We start from the raw sequence: 26,874 nt of genomic DNA on the forward strand, positions 1-26,874 counted from the left end.
TGCAGGAAAGAGCTCGTGGCTCAGATGAGGGAACCTCAGAAGTCCTGGGAAGTTGCGGGACTCAGCAGGCCAGCAAGGGGTTAAGGAGAAAGGAGGCGGCTCTGGCCCATTGGAGATCGGATCAGGCTAAAGCCAGCCCTTTCCATGCCGGCTTCCTGCGGGTGCCAGTCCAACTCCAAGAAACCCAAGTAGTTGCCTTTTTAGGCCATAATCGAGAGGACACAACCAGAGGCTAAATTAGGATTCTCAGGAAATGATGAAACTGAAAGTAAATAGGTTGACCAAAAACCTCTGCTTTTAACACAAAATGTCATTCCTCGATTATTTGCCTTCTCCCCTTCCCCCCCAAAGATCCATTTGGATCTTTTACTCCTTCCTGTTTTCCCAAGGAATCCTCTCCCTCTCCCTCCCTCCTTCCTTCCCTCCCTCCTTCCTTCCCTCCCTCCCTTCGGTTGGTTCTCTTTGTACTTGCTTGTGTGCTTGTTTGGAAAAGAATCTGCCAGCCCCTTAAAGACATAATTTATTGTACTAGGACAAATCAGTGGTCCAGACACTGTGAGCTTTTCCATTCCTAGATGGTAGGATTTATGTAGCCTTCCACGGGCCAAGTTCTAGGCTTGAAGCTTTCAAAGTCATCACAACTCATCTGAAAGCTACCATCTTAACTCATCTTAAAGTACTGAGAGCCTGCTACTAAGCTCTCCATTTTCTCACTCAGTCCTCACAATCATTTCATAAGGGGTATGTCATCATATTCATATGACAGGTGGGGGAAATGAGGCTCAGACAAGTCACAAAAGCCAGGTTCAAACTCAGAGCCACTCGGCTGCAAGGCCCTGCTCAGTTTCCACTTAGACTGCCTTCCCGCGAGCTCTCCGCGGCCGTGGGGAGAACACAACCTTAGAACCCCGCTGGGGAAGCAAACCAGTGAAACGGACATTAATTATGCCAGCTCGAGGCTGCAAACCCCATCCCCTTGTGCTGGTTTGTACAAGGGACTCTTCACATTTCCACCTTAAATCGGCGGAGCTAAAAGTAAGGTGAGGGCCGTGACCCTGGGGGAGACATTCAAGTTCTCTGAGCCGAGGTTCCAGTTCAGAGACCCAGGCAGCCTCAACCCAGACACCAGAGCCCTGTTCCAGCTTAGTCACCGATGTACGCAAGCAGGCCCCTTTAATGTTTTTTTTTAATCCCCACCCCCATCCCAGAGAGCACAGGTAAATAGGCCCCTTCTCTTTCTCCTTATAGCCATTGCTTTCGAGTGAAATGAAACTATCAAGGTGCCTGAGTTCCATTGTTAAGGAAAATAATTTGAAAAAGAATAGATACATGTATATGTATAACTGAATCACTTTGCTGTACACCTGAAGCTAACACAACATTGTTAATCAACTATACTCCAATATAAAATAAAAAGTTAAAAACAAAAAGAGCTGGGCTTCCCTGGTGGCGCAGTAGATAAGAATCTGCCTGCCAATGCAGGGGACACAGGTTCGATCCCTGGTCTGGGAAGATCCCACATGCCGCGGAGCAACTAAGCCCGTGCGCCGCAACTACTGAGCCTGCGCTCTAGAGACTGCAAGCCACAACTATGGAGCCCGTGTGCCATAACTATTGAAGCCCACATGCCTAGAGCCCATGCTCGGCAACAAAGAGAAGCCACCACAATGAGAAGCTTGCGCACCACAACAAAGAGTAACCCCCGCTTGCTACAACTACAGAAAGCCCGCAAACAGCAGCAAAGACCAAAATAAATTAATTAATTAATTTAAAAAAACAAAAAGAGACCCAGGTGATTAATGGAAGACAGAAAGCAGCCACGTTGAGGGCAGGGCAGGGGGGAGAGCATCCATGGCTGGGCCAGCTCACCCCATCATCCTGCATCCGCGTGCAGCAACGAAGACCCAACACAGCCAAAAAATAAATAAATAAAATAAAAATAAAAATTTTAAATTAAAAAAAAGAGCCTATGAAAGCAGCTGCTGAAATAATATAGAAATTTTTAAACTCATAAGATTTACTTATTCAATCAACTAATACATACTGAGGCTCTACGTGCAAAAATACTGTGACAAAGGTGCAAAGGACCCAAGGAGCTTGTACTGTAGTGAGATGACAGGATAGACACATACCACTAGTGGCAGTGCCAATTTATATAGAGTGGACAGAAAGCAAGCTCTTTGGTTTCCTCTCCCTTTCACAGCTGCACCCAGCACCAAATATGGTGGGCGCCCAACAGATAGGTTGGCTGTATGGATGAAGAAGAAGTACTGCTGGCCCTTCAAATCCGCAGATTCCACCAACCATGGATCAAGACTCCATGAAGGAAAACAGAGGAACAAGCAACTTGCTTGTAGGAACAGAGAAAGGGGTGATTCGATGGAAAACTTGGAAAATCAAGGGAGAGTTTCATGGAGGAGATGACATTTAAGCTGGGTCCTGGAAGATGGGTAGAATACTGATGGGGGAGGAGAAAGATGGTCAAAAAGTATTCCAGGCCAAGGGAGAAGGTATAGTTTTTCATAAACTGTGAAATTATGTGATCAGTTAAGGCAGGGTTTCTCAGCCTCAGCACTATGAACATTGGGGGCCAGATAATTCTTTGCTGTGGGGCCTGTCCTGTGCATTGGAAGATGTTTAGCAGCATCTCTGACCTCTATCCACTGGATGACAGGGGCACTTGGTCCCCAGTTTTGACAACCAAAATTGTCTCCAGACATTGTCAAAGGTGGGGGGGAGTGGGGGGAAACTGCACCCAGTTGAGAACCACTGATTTAAGGGATTAGTATGAACAAATGTTACATCAGGGACCCAGACCTCTCCTTAGTAAATTCTTTCCCAACTCTCAAGGGCACAAGCCAACTCTCCTTAAAACAGAAGTCCTCAGAGCAAAATCATTCCCAGGACCCAAACAATGACCATCATGGATGGTGCTGTCACCAAGGAAGGACTGTCCCTTGTAATACACTGTATTTTAAGGGTTATGACCACTACCTGACTGTACTTTAAAGATTCCTAAATGTCCAGTTAAAAGAAAATAAATCAGGCAATGGAGGTTGATGTACTTCCCCAGACAGGACATGAATCTCCCTCAGAGCCTCCAACACGGCAGCTCAGCCAGTGATTCATATGCAAAGTTCACCAGCATCAAGAGGCCCCGGTGAGGGGCTTCCCTGGTGGCACAGTGGTTAAGAATCCGCCTGTCAAGGCAGGAGACATGGGTTTGATCCCTGGTCTGGGAAGATCCCACATGCCGAGGAGCCACTAAGCCCATGTGCCACAACTACTGAGCCCACGTGCTGCAACTACTGAAGCCCACACACCTAGAGCCCGTGCTCCACAGGAGAAGCCACTGCAATATGAGGCCCGTGCACTGCAACAAAGAGTAGCCCCCGTTTGCTACAACTAGAGAAAGCCCGCGCGCAGCAGCAAAGACCAAAATAAATAAATTCATTAATTTAAAAAAAACAAAAAGAGGCCCAGATTAATGGAAGACAGAAAGCAGCCACGTTGGGAGCAGGGCAGGGGGGAGCGTGTCCATGGCTGGGCCAGCTCACCCCATCATCCTGGGAAATCCATCAAATGCTATTTACTGGATGGTTTTGGCAAATCAGAATTAGTCCCAGGGAGGGAATTCCCTGGCAGTTCAGTGGTTAGGACTCTGCACTCTTATTGCCAAGGGCATGGGTTCCATCCCTGGTCGGGGAAATAAGATCCTACAAGCCGAGCGGCGCAGCCAAAAATTTTTTTTAAAAAGATAAAAAGAAAAAAGAAAAAGGATTAGTTCCAGGTATGATACCCAGGTGAATGTTTCCCACCTACCAGAGGGACGTCTCCACCTGGTGGACCCACAAGCATCATCACACCTAAACTCCCCCCACCCTCCTGTCCCCAAACCTGCACTCTCTTCTAGGTCTCCATCTCTGGCTAAGACACTGTCCTTCTGGTCACCCAAAGCAGTCACTGTAAATTCCTCCCGGGTGGATTAGCAAGCCCTCCACCAACCTCATGGCCAGCACGCCTTCCATACCAGGCCTGCCTCCAGTCCTTTCTGGGCTGTTACAGCTGCTCCTTGCTGGTTCTTCTTCCCCTGCATCTTCCACCTCCTTCAAATCCAGCCTCCTCACTGCATTCAGGATGACTCAGCAGCTCCATTTCTAGGCATGCTACTTTCTATTTTACTGATATTCCTAGCCCATCCAAAACAGTTCAAGGGCTCTGCGACTTCCCCAAAATAAAATAAAATCATCTTTGCACGGTGAGTAGGCCCTTTGTGACCCTACCCATGAATCTCCTCTGTGCTCCTAGCCCTTCCTCTCCCCCTGCCCTCCCTTTGTGGTGCAGCCTAAGCCGTCCCCAGCTCCTCATAAACAATTCCTTCACATCCCACTCTGCTTATGCCTCCGGGCCTTCGAAGAAGAGGTGTCCTCTGCACCAGGAACCCTCTCTCAAATAGCTCCACGCTCCGTCCTCTGATTGCTGTGAAAAGACTTCCCTCACGTCCCTCCCCTCTGGGCTCTGTCCTGTATCCATTGCAGTCATCCAACAGCTGGACTGTCATGATGTGCAGTTTCATCTGAGGACAGGGACCAGCTCTCATTCATCTTCAAACGTCTAGTGCAATGCCTGACTTGGAGCAGGTGCTCAGTTAAAGTTTCCTGAATGAATGAATAAGGAACAAGACGAAGAGGAGGCAGGAGGAGAAATGGGGAAGGTTTTCGAAGAGCTATGCAGAGAGGCCAGAGAGTACGAGAGCCGAAGTGACAGGGAGAGCAGAGCTGAAAGCACACACCAGGGTCGCAGCCACCTTATTTGTCTTATTTGTTACAAAACCCGAGCCATTTGTGGACTAATTTTTATATCCCCCGAACAAAAAGGGAAAGAAAGCATATGGGGGCTTTCAACCCACAAAGAGAAATAGTACTAAAGGTAACTTACTGGACCCCAAGAAGCTCTGCGTAAGGTTGAATAAACCATCTCAGTTTTCTGGAACCACCTAGCGCCCCCTGATTAACCAAGATGGAGGTGCCTACCATCTACCACCAGACATAGCAGAAAGGACCTCAGCTGGGGTGGCGTGGCCTCTGCCCTCACTGGGAGCCAGGAAAAGCCCTGGGCCACGCTTCCTGCCTCTCCTGTCCTTGGTCTGCATCAGCTGAGCAAGTGCCACAGGAACGTTCTCTGGTACGAATTCAGAACAAAGAGACAGGACTTGGAGAAACCACTGCCTCGTGGGGCACCGGCTCTGCTGATCCCAAGATAAAATGTTTGTAATGCACCATGATGGAAAGGAATGGAATGGGCACAAATTTGGAGTTGGACGGCCCTGGGTTTGATCCCCCGCTCATGATTCCCGTGATCTTCAAGCTGGGAACACCTCAATTTCCTAGCTTTAGAAAGAGAAAAAAGTATGGACCGTCGACCATTGGAGGAGTTGTAACTCAACTTCCCAGCAAAGAATCCGACATTTACTAGGAACTGCCTCCCAACTCCTCTGTCTTGTCCTCCTGACCTGATTAATCCTAATCCTTCCTGGAATGATACCTGGGGCTTACGAAAAAACCCTCCAGAAGCTTGGTGACTCTTTCTCCAGGTTACGCTACTCCACAGAGAACAAGGTGGTACAATCCGGTGACTCTTAGCCACCTTAGCCTCCTAAGTGATTTGCACGAGGGGAGAGGGTTTTCTGGCCAAGGAAGGTTGGAAATGCTGCATCCCATGGCCCTCCTGCTGAGCCGCGATGCACACAAAAGGTTCTGAGAAGCCTGCAGTAAGGAAACCCACTTCATTTGCCCACTCAGGCTTAGCGCCCAGGAGTATCCTTCAGGAAAAATATTTCTTGATGCTGGCCTGGGAAATGCTGGTCTGGTGGGATGTGTGCAGGAGGCTTGTGGCAGAGGAGCTGCGGTTGAGTCTGGCTTTGGCACTGACCAGCTGGGTGACCCTTGCTGGGCAGCTGCTGTCAGGCTCAAACAAGATAATGGACACAGAAGCCTTCCTGCATAAACACGGGGGCTGTTTGGCCACTCAGCCACCCAGGGCCAACCTCACAGCAGCCCCCCACCCCGAGGTGCTCACTGTCCCCAGGCTATGAAGGGGGGAGGGGCCCCCCAGCTGCCCAGAGCCCAGAAGCTGCTGAGGAATGGGAGAATGGCGGATGGGCCCCTCCCCTCCCCACCTCAGGAATGTTGTTTGCTTACAGAAGAAGCTGGGACTTGTTTCCATTAGCAGTATTCCAATCCAAGCCTGTATTGATGCTTAGCAGATAAGAAAACCAGACCAGAGACAGGCCAGAGAGGAATTTAGCACCAGAGCCCCAGATCCCATCCCCTTCGCCCTTCCCTCCTCAGAGGCCAGCTGGAGGGGCTTCCCAGGACTCCTGAGTTCCCCAGGGAACGCCGAGATACAGGGCCTGCACCCAAGGAACGCAGGCCATCAAAAGTGACACCAGACTTGAGTATGCAGATTTCCTCCTCCTAGTGAGGACCAGGGGGAGGGGCAGGGGGGAGGACTAGGGGGCAGGGGCAGGGGGGCGTGGGAGGGAGTAGCTGGAGACTGGGGGTGGAGGAGGGGGTGCACAGCTGCTCACCCAGTATCTTATCAGCCATGTTGAGGAATGTGGACTTTATTCTAGGGACAAGGGGAGGCGGGGGGAGGGTGACATCACTGGATTTGTATTTTAAAGAGATCACCCTCCCTGACCTCAGTTTAAGGGGGCAACGAGAGAAGTCAGCAGTTGGAAAGTACCATGGACCAGCCAGGAGGGGGCTTCCAACCTGAGAGGAGAAAGAGTTCCTTGACAAGGCTGGGGAGAAAGAGATCACATGCCACACGAGGGGGACAAATGGAGGCAGACTTCACCCTCTGAGCTACCACTCCGAACAGCCCAGCTCAGGGAGAACCCAGGCAAGGAGAACCCTGGCAGTCCATGCCCACTGCGGTCACTTTCTCCTAAGTGAGAAGTGATCCAGCATCCCAGGAACTCTCTGGCCAGTGTTACCAAAGTGTCTCGGGCACAGATCTCCTGCATCATGTGTCAGAGACCAAAGCGCCCGACTCAGTCTCCTCCACTAAGATATCATCCTGTCCTCAGGGCCACAAGGTACATTTTTAATGAATGAATCAAGCAACTAATCAGGGCAGGAAGCAGAGCTTGAAAACAGCTCTGCTATTTAAGAAATCCACCATTCACAATGACGACCTTTCCCACCTAAAGAGAAAGATCCCTATGGCCTTTAGACCCCAACCAGCTCCTGCAACCAATGCCTCCAACTACCTTTCCAGCCCCATCTCTCCTGTCCCCTGCCAGACACTCTCATTCAAACACGACTCCCAGACTTCTCTGGTGGCGCAGTGGTTAAGAATCCGCCTGCCAGTGCAGGGGACAAGGGTTCGATCCCTGGTCCGGGAGGATCCCACATGCTGCGGAGCAACTAAGCCCGTGGGCCACAACCACTCAGCCTGTGCTCTAGAGCCCGTGAGCCACAACTACTGAGCCCACGTGCCACAACTACTGAAGCCCACGCGCCTAGAGCCCGTGCTCCGCAACAAGAGAAGCCACCGCAATGAGAAGCCCACGCACCACAACGAAGTGTAGGCCCTGCTCGCCGCAACTAGAGAAAGCCTGCACGCAGCAACGAAGACCCAACACAGCCAAAAATAAAGAAAGAAAGAAATTTATAAAACAAACAAACAAAAAAACCACACAACTCCCCAGAGGACAGTCTTCGCTTCATCACAATTCTCCACTCACCCAGGCAGCCTTTCCTAACACCCGGTATATTATTCCTCTTTCTCTCTCCTCTCCCCAGGCCAGCTCCAGCACAGTCTGCCTTACACCAGAACCACCAGAACCTCTCTGCCTGTCCCCATCGTCCCTGGAACTCCTTCAGGTGCTGACTGAGCCCAGGGTTCAGAGAGAGGGTCCTCAGTCAGTCGGTGCCTGTGGACGTGAACTCGACTATTCAGAATGCTTGGGTTTACAGCTCACATTGTGCCTTCCGGAACCTGGCTGTCCAGCAGAATAACCATTCCCTCCTAACCCCTCCTGTCTGGTGTCAAAGGAGAGGACAGGCACACCAGCAATGCAGCTCTCACGCAATGGTAAGAAGCTGGGCGAGCAGCTGCCAGTAGATCTGCGGGTAAGTTGTCTGCACTGGACGTTGACTTTGCTTTTAACTGGTTCAATATCTGTGTAGTGAGATCACACATGTGCCTCACCTACTCGGTAATGAGCTTCCACTCGGCTGCCCAGGAGAAATTGTAGAGAAGCAAGTCGTTTCAGACGTGGTGGGGGGGTCCCCCCCAAAGAGCGAGGTGCACATTATCCTCCCAGATGCACCCCCAGGTTTGACAAGGTTGACACAATAGCTTGGCTGACTTCTCATCAGGAACTGTGCACAGATACACCCCCCCTGCCCTCCCGCAGATAGCATCTCCTGAACCCTCAAGAGCTTCCCACACTCGCACAGGGGTGACACAAACCTTCAGATTCCTGCAGTCAAGTTATTCCTTCCCTTTGGTTCTGCTGATAGGACGGTTTTTCTTTCCCCAAGCATGCAAGCACAGTTTGCTGAAACCCAACACAGAAAAATAACCATACTGAGAAGATTTAATTATACAGCCGCAGTCTCAATGGGAAAGTGCAGCGTGCTGGTTTCCTGAGTCCACATCAGGACGGCTGAGAAGCCCAACTTGAGGTCAGAAACGAAAGACAAGTTTGAAGACCACTCAATCCAGGACCCGCCAGGTCTTCGGCAGCTTGTTATTCTGAGTGATGTTCAAATGACACAAAAAACAAACAAAATCCCTGAATATCGTAGCCACTACCACCAATAGCCATCCTGATCCCATTCTGCTGGGCTGAGAGCTCTAGGGCCACGACGGATCCCAGTCACCACCGGGTCCCTGATGACGGACCTGCGTAGGTGCTGAGTAATCCCTAATGAACTTTAGAAACGGGGAAGGTTCCAGTCTCCCAAAAGGTCCAAACTCCAAGGACCAAGCCCAACCGACTCTCTGCCACCCATTCTTAAAGTGCCTGAGGATAAGCCCAGTAATCCCGCATCTTATTTTCCAAACCTCAGTGATTCTCTTTAGTAGACAAGGCAGTAAAGGCCCAGAATGGGCTGAGCCTTCTCTGTGGCCATTCAGGATCATATCAGCACCCTAGTTCTTCTCCACCACCCTTCCAGCTAAATCTGATGTACACTAATCTCTGTTTTGTTTCTAACTGACACACGACTGGCCAGAGGTCAACAACGATCTTCCTGAATTGATCAGGCAGTCATTTAAGTCGGCCCTGAGAGGAGAGAGACCTTCCAAATGGTGGTAACTTATTCATGACCTTTATGGAAGGCGTCTTGGAAAGAATCAGACTCAGGAGACAGCCAAGACTGGCCGGGGGATTGCAGACCCGTCACTTTACTAACAGAACAAACTGGGCCAGGTTGACTGGGCCCCTAGGCCTCGGTTTCTCCATGCATCAACTGGAGATACTACCAGCTGCCCCCACCCCTCCCCGGGACAGCTGGAGGACAGGAGGGCGTGGGGCTGTGCAGCCCCCAGCGGAGAGCGCTGACAGCCCCATCTCTGCAATGCGGTCAGAGCACGGCTCAACTCACAGGACTATTGTGGGGACCAAAATGAGCTAAGGGAGGAGCGGTGCTTGGTGGCGCCCCGGGCCCGCCGGTGCCCCTCCCGGACAGTCTTGCCTCTTCTCTCAAGGAGTTTGTGTCGCTGCAGAGCTAGCTCATAATGAGTCAGTCACAAATGCTGCGCTCACAAAGCCCACTTCGGGGGCTTTGAAGTCACATCCTGCCTAGCCTCACTCAGCATGATTTATTCCACCCCAGGAATGCAGCTCACTTCCCAGAATTTTGTGAAGAACTTTAGTTAAAGAGTCTGATCCTGCAGGGAGCTCCATTTACAGGCTCAGCTGCAGCGGTGGAGGAGACCCAGCTCGGCTCAGACCTGTCGGCAGGAACCACACAAGTCAGGGCTGAAAGACTCATCCCACCCAGCCCCCGCAAGAAGCATCTCATCCTGGGGGCGCCAACATTTTTTTTAAACTCTCAAGTCGCAGTAGAAAAAAAATAATTTAAAAGCTTTTTATCGCGAATACGCAAATGTGTCAAACAAAAGCTTCGCAAAATGATATATGCACACTATGCACTCTGATATTTTCCACTCGAGTCTATTTACTTCCTAAAACTACTGGTTGCCACTGGTAGTCTCACAACCCACCAGTGAGTCTCAACTGACAGCCTGAAAAACACCCATCTGACCTCAGCCTTCACTGGGTATGTGAGACTCAGACTAGGCCAGCGACTTGCCCAAGATCACACAGTGAAGTTCACAAGCAAAAGTTAAGTCCAAAGCCAAAGCAAGGCTGGGGGTGGGGGGCGGAGCGGGGGGCGGTGTCAAACCTCCGGCAGGTAAGATGGCAGCTGTAGCACCCCAGTCACCTGACCTGGGCTGGACTGTTCATCTCCCGCTGCTCCCATCATTTGATCCTGACACCCTCAGTAAAGCCATGGCAGGTATCCCACGGCCCCCGCCCCATTCCCTGCTCCCCACCGTCCCCCTTAAAAAAGAGGGAGACAGATGCTCAGGGAGGTGAAGTGACCTGTCTGGATCTGGGGGCTTAGGAAACATCTTTTGAGGACCTGGAGCCCAGGTGGAAAATCACAAGGACAGAAAGAAAGAAGAGCCCAGTTTCTTCTGTATGCAGAGTAACAACAGATCAAATCCACTACTATCAAAACATCACCACTCAAAGCTCCAGGCCTGGCCCCACACTGAAGAGATGCCCAGAAGTGCTATATTAAAGGCTTAATACAGATGAGATGGGAGAGGAAAAGCCCACCGCCCCAGGAAGGTGCTCTCCACACATTTATATCCTTGGGGCAATGTCACCTAACCCTATAATGAGCAGACCCTCCTGCCTGATAATAGCCTGTGTGTGTGTGTGTGTGTGTGTGTGTGTGTGTGTGTGTGTGTGTGTGTGTGTGTGTGTGTGTGTGTGTGTGTGTGGATGTGTGTGTCTCTGTGTATAAACAGATATGCCTCTGCATATCTGTTTATACACACAGACACACACACACACACACACACACACTCTCTCTCTAAACAGGAAACCCAAAGTCCCCATCTCTCTAGATCAGTGGTTTTTAACACTTCCAGCCATCAAAGACCCCTTTGAGAATTGGTTGGAGGCTGTGAACCCTTTGTGTACCATCTTAGGGGGTCACAGAGACCCTCAAGTACAGTCCACGGACTTTTAGGAGCCCCCTGGTTACCAGCTCAAAGGCAAAGGGGCACTGGAGTGGCCTCCTTCTCCACCAAGGCAACGTGAACTGACTTAAGAGGGTTTTCTTCCTTCATCATCCTCCAGAGGGTTAAGCAGGATCTCACAAAATGGGTCCAAGGGAGCAGAGCTGCGGTCGGGATGGCCCAATAGTGAGAGTTTGCATGGGAAGCAGAGGACCTGGGATGGTGAGAGCAGGAGGCCATGTCCCCTGGGCTGCTCTGATCACTCTGGACGGCAGAAACAAAAAATCCAAAACTGGACAGCAAACTGTCTCTCTTTCGTTTCCATCCCTTGGGCCTGTTCACCACTGAGCCAGCACGGAGCCAGCCCTGGGCACACAGGCTGGAGGGCGGGCAGAGCCAAGCTCTCCAGAGAAGCCAGGCTGGACAAGCAGCATCCCAGAGCCTTCGCCTTCCCGGGAGAAAATGACCCAAATACGAGCCACACACGGGGTGAAGATAAAACCCACTTATTTCACACTTTACACAAAAATTAAATGACAGCTCCTAGAGCATAGTGTGGTAGCACCCGTGTCTGAAAGGTTGGCCAGCCCAGCTGTCCTTGAGCAGGGAACCTGGCTGCAGGGATGACCTCACCACATCTGTCACCAGAAACCTGGCCGCTGCTTATTTAACCACCCGCTGAGAATCATTCCTTTGCCCGGGCCACAGGCTGGTCCCAGAGGGGCCAAGGCTGAAGCTGCGTGAGAGAAGCCGTGGTGGCCCCTGCCTTAGGGAGCGGCCACAGCAGCCTGCCCTGGGCAGAGCCTCCCCTCCCCAACACACAGACGTGCACACACAGACGTGTGCACACACACCCCACAGAGGCTGTGGGATCAGCGCAGGATGGGACACATCCGGCCAACCTGGATGTGGGCACTGGAGTCTCCGTTCACTGGCTGAGGGATTCTGGGAACATAATTTTTTTTTTTTAATTTATTTTTGGCTATGTTGGGTCTTCGTTGCTGCGTGCAGGTTTTCTCTAGTTGCGCCGAGCGGGGGCTACTCTTCGTTGTGGTGCGCGGGCTTCTCGTGCGGTGGCTTCTCTTGTTGCAGGGCACAGGGTCTAGGCGCGTGGGCTTCAGTAGTTGTGGCACGCAGGCTCAGTAGTTGTGGCGTACGAGCTTAGTTGCTCCGCGGCATGTGTGATCTTCCCGGACCAGGGCTCGAACCCGTGTCCCCTGCTTTGGCAGGTGGAGTCTTAACCACTGCGCCACCAGGAAAGTCCTGGGAACATAATTTAACCGTTCTGCACCTCCCTTTCTTCATCTGTACAGGAATCACAAAGCCCACAGCACAGGACCATGCTGACACTTAGTTCTGGGTGCGTATCACATGAGACCTCACTACTGCACATGACAACGCAGAGGTAGGTTCTGTTAGTGTCCTGCTTTGCAGATGAGGAAACCAAAGCCCAGGGTGCTTCGGTGACTTGCTCCAGGGCGCAAGTAGTAGCTGCTGTTGCCTGTACCGCGGGGTCTTCGCCTACCCAGCAGGCTCTGAACATGCAGAGAGGCAGCAAAGGCAAGGCTGGTAAGAAGACCTGGTGGCCGGCCGTCAGCAATGGGTCAGGAAGGGGACGGCCCACAACCTTCCCTGCCACCCAGCACCCAAGCGGCCTACGCAAGCCCCCTCGCATCAGGCAACTTTCACCTGCAAACTCCTTTAATCCGATTTCTCTAAGATGAGCATGTGGGAAGGGGGAGGTTTGCCTCCCCGCCCCTCCCAGCTGTCCCCTGTGGATCCCACTGAGGAGGCAGGAATTTAACAGGCCTGTGGTTCACACTCCCGACCACAACCAGTTTGGAATGTCCAGGTCCAGGAGCACAAAGGCGGCCGGCTAAAGTCCCCCGAAGGGCCTTGAATCCTGCCCCAGCCCCTGGTCTTTGCTTAGGTCCTCAATGGAGTTTCACATTCTTCAGATTCTTGTCTGAAAGCCAGAAGGGGACAGGGGGCTCGGCTATTTCAACCTAAGGACAACTAAAGCCTGAGACTTGTCTTAAAGGGGAAGAGAGCCATCCTTTTTCAGCCTCTGTCACACTGGTCTGCCCTAGGTGTGTAGACTGAGTGTGACTTCAAACTTCACAGTGATAGAAAAAACACATGAAGATCGGTTTGTTAAAAATGGATAAAATAGATATATTTATAGACAGCCTGGCACTGTGCTGGAGAAACTGTATGTAAATAAAACAAATAAACAATAAAGCTAAACTTTATTGAGCACCAAAACGCTCATGGTAGTTCTTATTTTCCCCGTTCCACAGACAAGGAAACACATGCACAGAAACTATGCATGACTCCCCCAAGGTCCAAGAGCTGGCACAGGGGAGAATCCAAATTAGGACAGAGGGTCTGACTCCAAGTCCCCTGCCTATTTACACAAGTACCAGACAGAACCATGGCACAGTGGTTAAACCTCAGACCCCAAAGAAATAAAGTCACCTACCCAAGGTCACACAGAGCTAAGTGACGGTGCTGGTGCTGAAGCAGGTCCGCTTGGCTCACGCTCCGGTACGAATATATTCACCCGTCTCTGAAGCATGTATTAAGTACTTACAGTGGGCCGCATACAGTGCAAGGGGTCCAGTGGCAACTCCTCTAATAGGGCAGGGACACCAGCAAGTAGGGTCGAGAAGGGCTAAGACAGAAACCAGTGGGGGGCGTGGGTGCTGACAGAGCAAGGGAAGCTCTCCTTGGCAGGCAGCCACCCAACACTTTGGCCAGCAACTGGGGTTTTAGGTTTCTAGTCCTGCACGAGTTTTCCGCAAGCGTTTCCCCTTGCTCTTGTAAAGGCAGTGTTTATGGCTCCTCAGAGGGGAGAAGCCATCTCTGAGAACACTTGCTCCACAAGAATGGGCGGGGGATGCCATCACCCCGCTGAGGAAGGCAGAGCGACCTAAGAACTGTCCATCCCTGGTCCATTCTGGGGGCCTGGTTACTGCGGCACTTTGATGTCGAGGAGTGGAACTCAGGAGCAGAGAGGATGAAAGAGGACAGAAGGAAAAGGCGTTCTGTGAACCAAGGGCAGGCGGCGGGCAGGAGAGGGTACGGGGACACATCTACTGGGGGTCCCCCATGAACCAGACAGTGAGTGCACGGAGCGCCTTCCACATTTTAGCTGCCCAAAGGACACCAAGAGATGGGTTTTATTAACCAGATTTTACAGGTGAGCAAACTGGGGCTCGAAGCAGTCAAAGGAACAATCAGTGAAGTAGAGAGAAGTCCTAGAGGGACCGATAAGAGTGTCCCTGGGTTAGAGAGGCCTCCTCTGACACTGACACATACCCACTCCCCTCTCCCCTCTTAGGGTCTGCACTCTGCCCCCCAAATTCACATATTGCAGCCTTCACCCCCAGTACCTCAGAATGTGATTGTATTTGGAGAGAGGGCCTTTAAAGTGGTATTTAGGTGAAAATGAGACCATGAGGGTGGGCCCTAATCCAATCTGACTGGTGTCCTAGTAAAAGGAGGGGGTATGGACACAGGGACACAGCAGGGATGTGTGCAAAGAGGGAAGACTGAGTGAAGAGGCTGCAAGAGGGCGGCCATCTGCAAGCCAAGGAGAGAGACCTCAGCAGAAACCAACCCTGCAGACACTTTGATCTTGGACTTCCAGCCTCCAGAACTGTGAGAAGTAAATTTCTGTTGTTTAAGCAGCCCGGTCTGTGGTGCTCTGTACATGCCTTCACCTGACCACCATTCTCTACAGCATGACCACCACCCTGACCTGCCACAGTGAGCCTGTTTGTCTGGCTGCTGTCTGCTTCTCCCCACTGGAATGTCAAACGCAGACTTTGGTTACTTTTATCCAGTCATGTATCCCCAGCACTGAAACAGTCTCTAGCACACAGCCAGCATTTGATACATATTTAATGAATAAATAAACTGAGTGAAAATGGGATTTAAACCCCGCTGCCACTTCTAGAGTCACCCACTCCCTTCCCCACACCCCGCTGCCTCCTTCTGCTTTATCTAATTCTCTATTCCTGCCCCACCTCTCCTCCTCCAATATAAAAGCTGGTAAATAATTTTAAATAGAATAAATTCAAAGATAATCTCTAGTCTATAATCACCGCCAAACAGTAGTGTAAATAAGGTGACAGGAGATTTTAAAAAGATACACACTGGACCTCACCTTGACCACCAGGGAACATTATAATCTAGTAAGTGCTGAAATTCCCAGCTAATGGTTTATTCTCATTACTAATTTAACGTCAATATGTAAAAAATAAGGTTAGGTGAGGTTTAGGGTTTGTTTTTGGTTTTTTGAGTGTGTATTTGACGGAGTGGGGAGCACACGACAGAGGACCAGGACAGAGCTCTCCTACTCAAACCTCAACCCTGCGGACCCGGTACTGATCCAAACCGCCGCTGCAGCCTGGAGAGGGGACCCAATGAGGTCGGCAAAACCTGAAACAGACAGAACCACGGAGGTGTCCCAGTGACCACGTCCCGCCCTGGCCCTCTCGTTCCCTCTCACTCCCTGCGGGGATGGGGCTGGCTTCTCTCCTGCGCTCTAGGAAGACTGCAGCATTCAGGCCAGGCTCCCTTGAGCCAGAAGCTGGGGCTGGGGGACAGGGGCAGAGGGCAGCTGGAAAGAGGGAAGAAGCCATTTATCTGGAATGAAAGAAAACACCAGAGCAAAGACACTGTAGCCCAGTTTCTAGGCCCTTGACCACCCGCCTTCTCCCCTCACACCCAGCCCCGCCCCACCTCGCCCCCAAAAACTCCTTTACTGTTGGAAACGTCTGTCTGCTCAAAAGCAGCCACTAGGATTCTGCAACTTCCTCTTTACAACAAAACTACACTGTTGCAACTTGTTGCTACAGTTGGTTCCTTCCCCAGAGGCAGGAGCCATAGCACAACCCAAGTGGCCTGTCTGGCTTTGGACATTCTCAGACGTCCCCACCGCACCCCCACTGCTGTCCCCACCCTTGGCCGCCTCCCACCGTGGTCACCAAGGGGCCTCCCTCAGGAGGGCCAGGACCCCCCGCCTCCCCACTGACATGGTCCCTCGGAGTCGCTGTCCCTCACTACCGCCCACCGCCACCCCACCCCGGGCGTTTTCTGGTCCAGACCTGCATGAACCAACCACTCAGGGAGGGAGGGCATAAAGATCTTCCTCCAATGAGCCCAGAAAGATCTCCCAGGTCCACGTTCCTGCGCTTTCTCACCACTGATGACAAAGTGGTTTTACCTGTTTTCCATCAACTCTACCAGGGCGTCTAAGCTACCACTTTCTCCAGGGCTCACCACCATCACAACCCACGACGCCCAAGTGAAGTGATTCTTCCCTGGGTATAGACTGTGAGCCCCTTGAGGGTAGGATCTGGGATGTCTCATTCATCTACATCCTAACCACCCAGCAGTTTCTGTATTTGCTGAATGAATGAATTTCCAAAAGACTCAATAAAACCCATGGAACTTTCTGGCAAAGCCAATAATGGTTCTTTCCCACCATGGACCATAACATAGCCATTAAAATAATAACTGTGGAGACTGCTGCAACATAGGAAACTTTATATTACAGCACTGAGTAGTCAGAACACATGACGGTATCTAATTTAATATTTAATTTTAGCATTTAATTTTGTAAAATATGCAAGTATATGGACAGGAAACCCAGAAAAATGCAAACAGTGGATGGAGTGAGGGGCAAATTTGCTTCTTGCCAGGTTTGTTATTATATTGTTTGTGCTATAAACAAACCTCCCCTCCCCGCTTTTCTTTTACTTTAAAAAGGGAAACTAGGGGCTTCCCTGGTGGCGCAGTGGTTAAGAATCCGCCTGCCAATGCAGGGGACACGGGTTCAAGCCCTGGTCCGGGAAGATCTCACATGCCACAGAGCAACTAAGCCCGTGCGCCACAACTACTGAGCCTGCGCTCTGGAGCCCACGAGCCACAACTACTGAAGCCCACACGCCTAGAGCACGTGCTCCGCAACAAGAGAAGCCACCGCAATGAGAAGCCTGCGCACTGCAACAAAGAGTAGCACCCGCTCGCCGCAACTAGAGAAAGCCCGTGCACATCATAAACGAAGACCCAATGCGGCCAAAAATAAATAAAATAAAATAAAATAAAAAATAACTTAATTAAAAAAAAAAAAAAAAAGGGAACCTATTCCAGGAACAATTGTCTCTCTCAACACTCCATGAAAAATCTCATCCCAGATCCTTCAGCTGGGAACAGTGTGCTTGCTGACCACATAAGCAGAGGACACAGGCAGAATTCCCAGCAGCCACCCAGAGGTTAAGGGCCTGGGAGTGGAATCCCGTACCGCCACATTTCCCAGGAAATGGCACAGGGAAGCAGACCTTAATGGGCCATTTGGGCTGCTTAAGGGGCTTAGAGATGGGGCCGGGGCCTGGAGCCACTAAGGGGGAGAAGAAATCTTTTACTAGTCCAGGGTGACTCAGAGGGCCTTGGCCACCTACATCACCCTTGAACAAAGCTCCACCGAAGTCTGAGTGAATGAACAAGGTCCCAGCCCTGTTGCCTGGACGTGCTGTGCCACGTCCCTACCTTGCAATCAGCTCAGATGCTGCCTCCTCCAGGAAGCCTCCTCAGATCCCCCTGGGCCTCCAGCACTCTGGTGGGACACCAAGAGCTCCTGGAAACAAGGGCCCCTGATTCCTTCCCCTCCTTATTCCCAGCACCCAGGCAAGCACCCAGCATACACTGTAAAGCTCTGAGGAGTGGTTACTGAATGATGATAGACAGATGGACAAATGAAGCGAGAGGAATGCAAGTCGGCAAGTGGGCTGATGTCAAGAAGAGCCCACTATGGAGATGGTGGTGGGCCCTCTGGCTGGCTGGCTCCCAGTGAGGACCAGCCAGGGCCCCGCCAACAGCAGGCAGGCACGGCAGCCGGGATTTACGCTGCCCTCCCTTAGGACAAAACACACACACATTTGAAAAATGGTCGGTTGAGGTTAAAGGTGAAGTCAGTAGCCAAGGCAACACTATCGAACTGGCAACCTCGCTCCAAACAGCCAACTGCACTAGGGATGAGGAGCCCCATTCTGCCCCGGCCCAAAGCTCTACTCTTTTCATTAATTCTCGGCCACTGTCAAGGAAGGAGGACTCAGGGACCAGTCCAACCCCTCACTGCCAAGTGAGAACAGGCAAGCCCAGGAGGGAAGGGCATCTGTAAGGACACACAGGGATCAGAGCACCTGAGTCTGAATCCCTGCTCAGTCTCCTCATCTGTAAAATGGGGATTAACTTCCTACCTCCTGGGAATGAATTAAATGAGAGAATTCAGGTAAAAGCACAAGCAAAGCACCTGGTACCTAGCAAGTGGTCAATCAAATTTAACTCTTATTATTATTACTATTACGGGCAGAGCTGGGACTTCAACCTAGATATCCTGATTACCAGGCCAGTGTCCCTCCACCAGAGCCTCTTCCTTCCTTCCTTGCCCACCTTCCTCATCTTCCCTCCTCCTCCCAGGTGATCCTAGCCTCCAGGAAGCTGGCTCGAGATGCCCAGAAATCCCTGCTCACTCAGGGTGGCACGGGCTTCCTAACGTCCCAAGTCTCTGTCCCAGTGTCCCAACTCCCTAATAAAGGGTAAGGCTCCTGAGGCCAGGGATGGACTCTCTGCCCTCGTCCCCACTGAAACCCCAGCAGGCCCAGCACAGGGCAGGCCACACAGCAGGAGCCCAAGGCATCTCTGATGACTGACTTGGCCAAGAAATTTGGGATCAATACCCAACAGCTGGCTCTTCAATATTAAAAAATAGACAAAAACTTTAAAATAGCTACCTGCCACCAACTTTCTTACCCCAGAGATTTCCAGACAAGTACCGAGCATCCGCCTTTTATGAAATGGAGAGATCACTAAATGGCAATCTAGAGCTTTGGCTGCCTGGGCCTCCGCGTCCCCAGGCTTACGGGCACAGGTACCAGTGAGACCTGAACTCCACTCATGCAACAAGGACGAGAGGTCAAGTCCATGCCCGGCGCTGGCGAGAAACTGGGGATGGAAAGATGAAAAAAGACCCCGCCTCTGACCTCTCAGTTCAGCGGGGTCTAAAACCTTCTCCCCCATTCCAGCCCAGTTAGATTAAGTCACCCAAATGGTTCCAAATGCCTCATCTTTATGTTTATCAGACAGGAAGCTGCCTTCTCCAGCCCTGTGACTTAATGCAAAACACAGGAAATGTGGCGGCTTTTGAACATAGACAACTCGAAAAAAAGGTGCCCTGGCAGCTTTATATCACTTTTTTTAAATGCTTAAACCGACTCAGATCAGTCACCAGTTGAACTGTATGGTCTGGGGAGAAGAATGCAAAGGCTGCAGGCCTGGAAAAACCTCAGCCTCCAAGCCCAGGGAATCTTTTCGCAGGTTCCTCAGTCATCTCACCGCAACCTTGTTATCCAGGGACAGGCTTGTTGCGCAAATTCAAAATCTTTAAAAGCTGAACGTACATCTCCTACCACCCGAGGACAGAGGATGTTGGTGACAACCTGCAAAAGGGAGGAAGAGGAGGAGGACAAGGGCTGGCCCACTTGGCGTATATTTATATGTAAATTACAACAAGCCTACAAAAGCGACACCTCCATGTGGCCGATGAGGAAACTGAGGCTCCAGCCTAACAGTGGGAGGAAAGGCAAGGGTCTGGTCCTAGCTCCACCAGATCCCAAAGCCCTGGTTTGGTTCCCTCTACGTGGGTTTTGTATCAAAGATACAACACATCGATCACGCAAGACGTTAAGTGACTTAAAATTACTAGAAACCAGAACTGGCTGAAGGACCGTGGAAAGCCGGCGTGGCTCTCTGAGTGGCCCACCCGCTCACTGCCTGGCGCTGCCCCATGTGAAATATTGACTTCTGAGCTGCAGGAACTTCCAGCCCAAGTGGAACTGTCCAACTGGAAGGAGTTCAGAGAAACCCGAAACACTTCTCACCCCATTTCTTAACCCTTGGGCCCCTCCCCCACAACCCCCAAAAAGAAAAAGATTAAGGGTGTGGAAAAACGGACTCTTGAGGGAAGATTAAAGGAGCTAAGTACGTGTTGCTGGGCTAAACAGTGCATAAAGTTGAGGAAAGGCATGATAACAGCTCAAAAACACTTTTAAGCGAGGCCACATGATTTTGAGAGAAAGGCACTGGGGTTGAAGGAAACCAGGGGCCAGGGCTTTCTTCTACCAACTCACAGAATGAGCTTGGGCGACTCACTCCTCCAATTGGGGGGGAGGCAGCAAAAATTACACTATCCCTAAGACCCCTTCCAGCTCAGACATTCTACAATCCTAAGCAAATTCAGTAGGGAGGACTGTCCTGTTGCTGTTGATTTTCCTTTTAAGCAGGGCATCATTCAGGATTAGAGTTAAATGAAAGGAAAAGAAAACCTGAGATAGAAGTTCCCAAAATAACATCCACGGAGGTGAGAGAGGGACCTCCCGTGGAGGACCCCTGGTCCTCTGGGCAACACGGTAAGGACCATAAGGACCAAGGACCTCTGAGAGGCCCCAAGAAAGTGACCTGCAGGCGGGGGGAAGATCAGTTGCACCTTCAACTTCCCTGCAGGCCACAGCCCAACCTGCCCAGGCAGGAAGCCATACCCTTCAGTGGCAACTTCCAGAAGGCCCTGCAAGGTTCCCTCCAGCCACAGCGGGAGGCTTCCCCACCCAGGCTAGAGATGAAGACAGCTGCTGAAGGCACCGCTGTGAGAACCTGAGAGTCAGGCTGTGGAGAAACTCCCTACACGGCCTCGCCCTCAGCCGAAGGTTGGCCAGGAGCCTTCTCTGGGCCCACCTGCCCAGGCCCGGGTGTGCTGTGTCCCATCCCGGGTGCTGAATCACCTCAGGCTGGAGAAACCAGTCGGCAGAATGGGGGCCTGAGAAATTCCTACAGCAGCCTGCCTGCCTGCCTGCCTCAGTTACTTTTTAAAGAGACCCGCATCAGACGCAAGGGGGCAGCTCCCCTCCTGCTCCCCAAATATCTGGTGCCCTCAAAGCCTGAGGGGCAGGTGCGGGCAGAGGGGGCAGATACAGGTTGGCATCCAGACTTCAAACCACCCGCCCATGGGGTGGCAGGCCCATTTTAGACGCAGGCTCATTTTGGGTACTCATGTGTGACTCACGCCATCTTTCCAGGAGGCCTACAGGCTGCCTGGGAGGGACACAGCCCTGCCCGAGACCCTGAAGGGGTCTTCCACTGGCTGAAAGCACCAACTCGGTGATGAGCAGAGCCTACGTCTTCTCCGGGGCCCACATCATGCAAGACTAAGGCAGTCCTCCTTGAGAAGGGGATCGGGGCCCTCCAATTCAAAACACCCCTCTGATCACATTTTCTCAAGAATTTGGGCTTTTCCAATGTTATTAATACATAAAAACCACAGGCCAGATGTGTGAGGGACAACCGGAGACGGGGTGGGTTGCAATGACCCCAAGTTTCCAAATGAGGAGGACCCAAGAGAATAAAGGTCTGGTCTTCTGGTCAGGGTGGTCTCCCCAGGCAAGGACAAGAGGACCGTTTGGAGCCAGGGGGATTGTGGGAAAGCTGGCAAAGGGGCATCCTGAAATACTTTCCAGACACATCTTGCAGGCTTCCTTTTCTCATACTGCAGAGAAAAAGCAATCATCTGCCATTTTCCAGAACACAAGGGAGTGGGTCAGAGTAGACATTTGTTTAAAGGGGTTACTCTGGTGATAATATGACATCATGGTGAAGAAAACAGGCCCGAAAATGTTCCAACCACAGAGCAATTCAGCCCATTTTTAAGACCCTTCCTCCTTCCCTGCATACTATAGGCACTCAGTGTGCAATCTGGGATCCTGAGCAATGCATTTTAAAGTGGAGACCTCTAAGACTGGCCAGCCAACCACTTATTTGTATAGATAATAAAACTAAGAAAATTTTGAATTTTTGACTATTTAAGGGCAACGCATGTAAAAAGGCATCTAGTGAAAAAAGTAATGCTCACCCCGGACTCCGGCTTCCTGGGCCCTATCTAGAGACAACCACTATTACGCGGGTTTCTGTAGCTTTCCGTGCATAGAGCCCAGGCGACATACCCTGTTTCACCCAAAAGGGAGCAACATGTATCTTACTCTGTTTCTAGTTTTATCCACTTACAATATATCTTGAAGAGTATGGCCTATCGGTACCTATAGGTCAGCCTCATTTTTTTAAGGGCTGCAAGGATTCCCACTGTACAGCCGTGCCATGATTTATTTGACCCTCTTAATGGACAGTTAGCTTGTTTCCTGTCTTTTTCTATGACGATGCTGCAAAGAATATCCTCGGACATTTCCTTTTGCATGTCTGAGTTTACCTGCCGGGTGAGTTCCTAGAAATCAGTCAGAAAGACAATGCTTTGACAGATATTGCCAAACCACCTCCTAAAAAGAGAGCTGTTACAACTTAGACTCCTACCAACAGGGCATGAGAGTGCCTAAGAAACTGGGGCATCTTGGAGAAATTAAAATTAATCTTGGAGAAAGTAAAGTGCATGTTTCAGTTTCCCAGGCCCTCTCAGGTATAATTGGTGGACACATAAACTGGTATGATGCCTTTATGGAGCGATATGGCACCTTCTACCAAAATCAAATGTTCACCCAACCAGAGCCGGAGCCAGAAGCCAGGCCTCCAGACACTAAAAGTCCAGTGCTCTTTCCATGTCACCCCTTGGCTCTCTCCTAGATCACGGAAACCATGCTGGAGAACTACAATCGCAGTGAGTCTGTGTACCTTCTGCCCGGGCCAGGGCCCTGCAACAAGGCTAGTGAGCACAAGCTCATCACCAAGAGCATCCAAAAGCATCAGCAGATGGGCCCCGGAAGCACCTGTGTTTTTACCACTCGGGCTCTGTGGTCAATGAGCACTGCACACACACAAGCTCACCAGTTTTAGAAGTACAAAGAGCACTGAGCTAAGAGCCGGGAAATCCATCTACCCCGCCTCCCGTTTCCTCACCTGACAACCCAGGAGTTAAGTTAAAAACGTACATAGTCACTATATATCAGGCCCTTTATATGCTTTATTTCTTTTAGTTCTTCCATCTAATCCTGCAGGATAAGTACCATGATTCCCATATTACAGATGAGGACACTGAGGCTCAGGGAGGTGACATGACTTGCCTACAGTCATATAAGTGTCAGGGTCGGGAGCTGAACTCTGCCTAGTGCCAAAGCTCACGACCCCACTCTTCCCAGCTCTGAAGAACGGGATTCCATAAGTCACAGGCTCACTGCTTCCCAGGGGGCAGCCAGGGTTCCACGCCATTGTCACCAGAGGGCTTAAGCCCAGGGGCTCAGCACACCAAGGGTTAAAGCCGAGAGGCAGTGACTCTCTGAGGCTGCACAAAGGGAAAAGGCACTTCCTGCCCCTGCGGGCAGAGATGCTGTTTTATGCTCAGCAAATTAGGACATTTGTTTAATTAAGACGACACACAGATTTTGTTATTCTAAATATTTTTGGAACATGATGCTTGGGAGGAAGCTGTCAAGGCATGGATTTTTTTTTTCCTTTTTTCCCTTTGCCTTGGGTTTCTCTTTCTCCCCCTCCAAGAGAAGGGAAGGGCCAGGCTCAGAGGAAAACAACAGCCAAGCCCGCCTCTCCTTTTGAAATAAAGATGTCAAGCTGGTAAGGGCTGTCTTAAGTACTTTATGGAAGGATTAGCTGGAAGAGGAAGTGAAGAAAGCACAGCTAGCCTGGCTTCTAGCAATACCCTCCACCAGGCAACACAACAATGCAGCATTTTCTGAGTGTGCTTTTCTCCCTTTAAAAAGCCCTAACAGATCCTTGTTTTGTTTTTTTCTGGAGCAAAAACGGGCAAGAGGCAGGCTGTGATTAACATGCGTCCTTCATCCTGTAAGAGGGAAGTTGTCCCATCTCCAGCCCCTTAGGTTAAAAAGTTTAAAAATAAAAAATAAAAACCAGAGAGCCCTGCCCCTTCCTTCCTCTCCCCTCATGTGCCCTTCAGACTAGGAGCCCCACAGAATGCACCTCTTGGGCTGCCCTTCCCCAAACAGAGCCTGCCAACCCCAGCACCTGGATCTGCCCACGGGCACTGCCGGGACTTGCTGAATGTGAAGAGTAGAGCTTTTCAGTGTCACCCTGCAGCCATCTGGGGGCACAGCGGCTCTCAAATTACATGGAGCAATCTCTTGATGTTTTTAATTACCCCTCAATTATCCACTAAATGAGTCCTCACTTTCCCGACACCAAATGCTTGCCTCGGTTTGCCAAACCTGCAACGTCCTCCTTCCTGGGGGCGGCTTCCCTCCTCATCCCAGACAGTAGTGGCCCCCTCTCAGAATTCCTCGAGTCCTTTGTCTGCGGCCTGCTTGGGACACTCATCACAGGCTGCTTTTGTATTTCAGTCACTGGGCCACTATTTCCCCCTGAGGACTGTCAACTGCCCGTGGGCAGAGGCCTCTGGGTTCCCCCGCGGATAAGCTGGCTCCCTTCTCCCAATCCCCATGACTCACAGCGCCCTTCTGGGGTCTCTGTCATCTTCGCCTCACATTAGAGTCATCTGCAGATTTGTTTCAGCTCTCCCCTAGATGCCCCAGGGCAGGGGCCAGGTCTTGCTCAACTTCACCCCCCTACCACCTGGCAGAGTCCCTGGCACAGAGAAGCCAGTTAAATATTTGCTCAATTACACATCTGTGTACCCTCCCCCCACCCCTAGCAGCCTTGTACATAAACTGACTAATACTAATCAAGTGACTGTCTAAATAGGCCTTCAAGCAGCCTCCCTCCTTACCAAAAAGGGAATAAAGCACCGGGTGAGGTTACAGGCTCAGATAGTGAGAAATGGCCACAGTGTTGCAGGAAGGCGCTAAGGCTCTTCCCCTTCAACAGTTACTCAACAGTTACTTTGCAATCCTGTTAAACCCAGGAGAGGGTGCACTGAACCGAGAAGCGACTGGGCCTCTCAACTGCCCAGCGGAGAGAACCGCCGGTCCCCAGGACCTGGGACTTCCCCGGAACCTTCTCCCCACACCGGCTGGGTGGGGCCGCAGACAGCAGCCCCGACGCTCGCCCTGCCCCCGCCTCAAGACAGCCGGCAACCTGGTCCAGGAGGGTACTCGGCCTGTTTGAGACACCGAGGTTCTCGGGAGGCATGGGAGGGGGGATGCAGTCCCGCCCTCGGCGTGGCCCCAGGATAGCATGGGGTGAGGACCCTGCACACGGACACATAGGGCGGGGTGGGGGTGGGAGGTAAGTAGAAAACCCCGGATCTGGCCCAAACGGGAACGATGCAAGAGCCCAGGCCGGATCCTAGAGGAGCAGGGCCCAGCTCTCCCCGCCCCCCGCCCTGCTGGGGCGGCCCGCAGGTGCGCTGGAATCAGGTGCGCGCCGGGCCCGCGGAGATTGGTGCGGGCCCTCCTCTCCCGGGGAGCAGAAGTCAAAAGTCAACGGACGAGGATCTGTGGGGGAGGAGGGGCGTCTTTCCTGCGTCGAGCCGCGGTCTCCGCCGGGTACCCCTTCCCATGCACCCACCCGCACTTCTCCCGGTTCCCCTCCTCCGCCCAGCCGATCGCAGCCGGCCGAATGAGGAAGTCTGGAGCGGAGGGCTGAAACAGCCGCGCGCAATGTCTGCAGCAGGACTGTCCGATTCTGACTCAGGAGGACGCCCTGACAGCTGCCAAACGGTCCCCGCCTACCCGTTACCTCCGTTTCGAAAACGCCGGGCAACTTCCAAAGGAGCCCCCGCCCCGAGCCTCCCGCCTTTCCCTCACCCGTGCGGCTGGGTCCAAGGGACAGAGGCTCCCCAGAAGGGGTTAAAAAGTTTGCCCAACTTGGGCACTGGGCGAGGCGAGGGCGGGGCGCGTGCCCCGGCAGCAGAGGGAGGTCGAGGCTCCCGGGTGCCCGGCTGGCGGAGTGCGCCAGCGGGAGGGGGCGGGGGGAACGGAGGGTTTCCGGGGAGCGCTCGGCCCCCGAAGCCTTCCTCTGCTCCCCGAGGCCTCGCTTCCATCGGCGCCTTCCCCGAGCGTCCGCGCAGAGGTCCGGGAGACCCTCCCGGAGCGAAGGATGCGGTGCCCCGGACCGGCCCCGCAGCGTTCGCGCCCGCCCGCGCCGGTCGCCGGCCGCGCGGAGGCCAAGAACCACACGTCGGCCCGCTCGCCCCAGACGCCGCGCGTCCCGTAGCCGTCCGTCTGCTTGGGGCGGGACCCGCCGGTGGGGCTCGCTCACCTGGACCTGGATCTGCCCCGGGGAACAAGCGCTGCTTCTCCCGAGAGGTCTTTCTCGAGCGCTCTGGCGACTACGGGATGGGGCGAGCGCGCGAGGCGGGAGCTGCAGCAGGTCAGCCTCGCTCAGCCTTCGGTACCCTGCTCAGGAACCGCGGTGATATGCGCGCCTCACCGCACCCTGCTCGGCTCCTCGCCTCCTTCCCGCCCCGCCCTCTCCGCGCGGGCCCATTCCGAGCCGGGCGCCGGCTGCGGGGCGGAGCCTGGCGGGACGAACCCGCCTCCCGAGTTGCCTCACCCACTCCAGCCCGCTTCTGGTCATGATGGACAGATATCTTGACCTGTGGGAAGGCAGCGGGCGGAGCCTATGGGGCCAGAGGGGTGGGAATTCATTCTCCCCATTCGCCCCCACCTC

At 52.3% G+C, this 26,874-nt stretch overlaps 1 protein-coding gene across 1 annotated transcript in view; it reads right to left on the minus strand.

The window, feature by feature from the left end:
* MYH9 (myosin heavy chain 9) overlaps positions 1 to 26,661 on the minus strand; it is a 90,739-nt gene extending 64,078 nt beyond the window's left edge. Inside the window, exon 1 of the mRNA XM_036865572.1 lies at positions 26,464 to 26,661. The gene's annotated coding sequence lies outside the window, so the exon portion shown is untranslated. The remainder of the gene's footprint in view (positions 1 to 26,463) is intronic.
* Between the last annotated feature and the right edge of the window lie 213 nt (positions 26,662 to 26,874).

The sequence above is a fragment of the Balaenoptera musculus genome, chromosome 10, assembly GCF_009873245.2.
Source record: "Balaenoptera musculus isolate JJ_BM4_2016_0621 chromosome 10, mBalMus1.pri.v3, whole genome shotgun sequence".
In the NCBI taxonomy this organism is placed as follows: domain Eukaryota; kingdom Metazoa; phylum Chordata; class Mammalia; order Artiodactyla; family Balaenopteridae; genus Balaenoptera; species Balaenoptera musculus.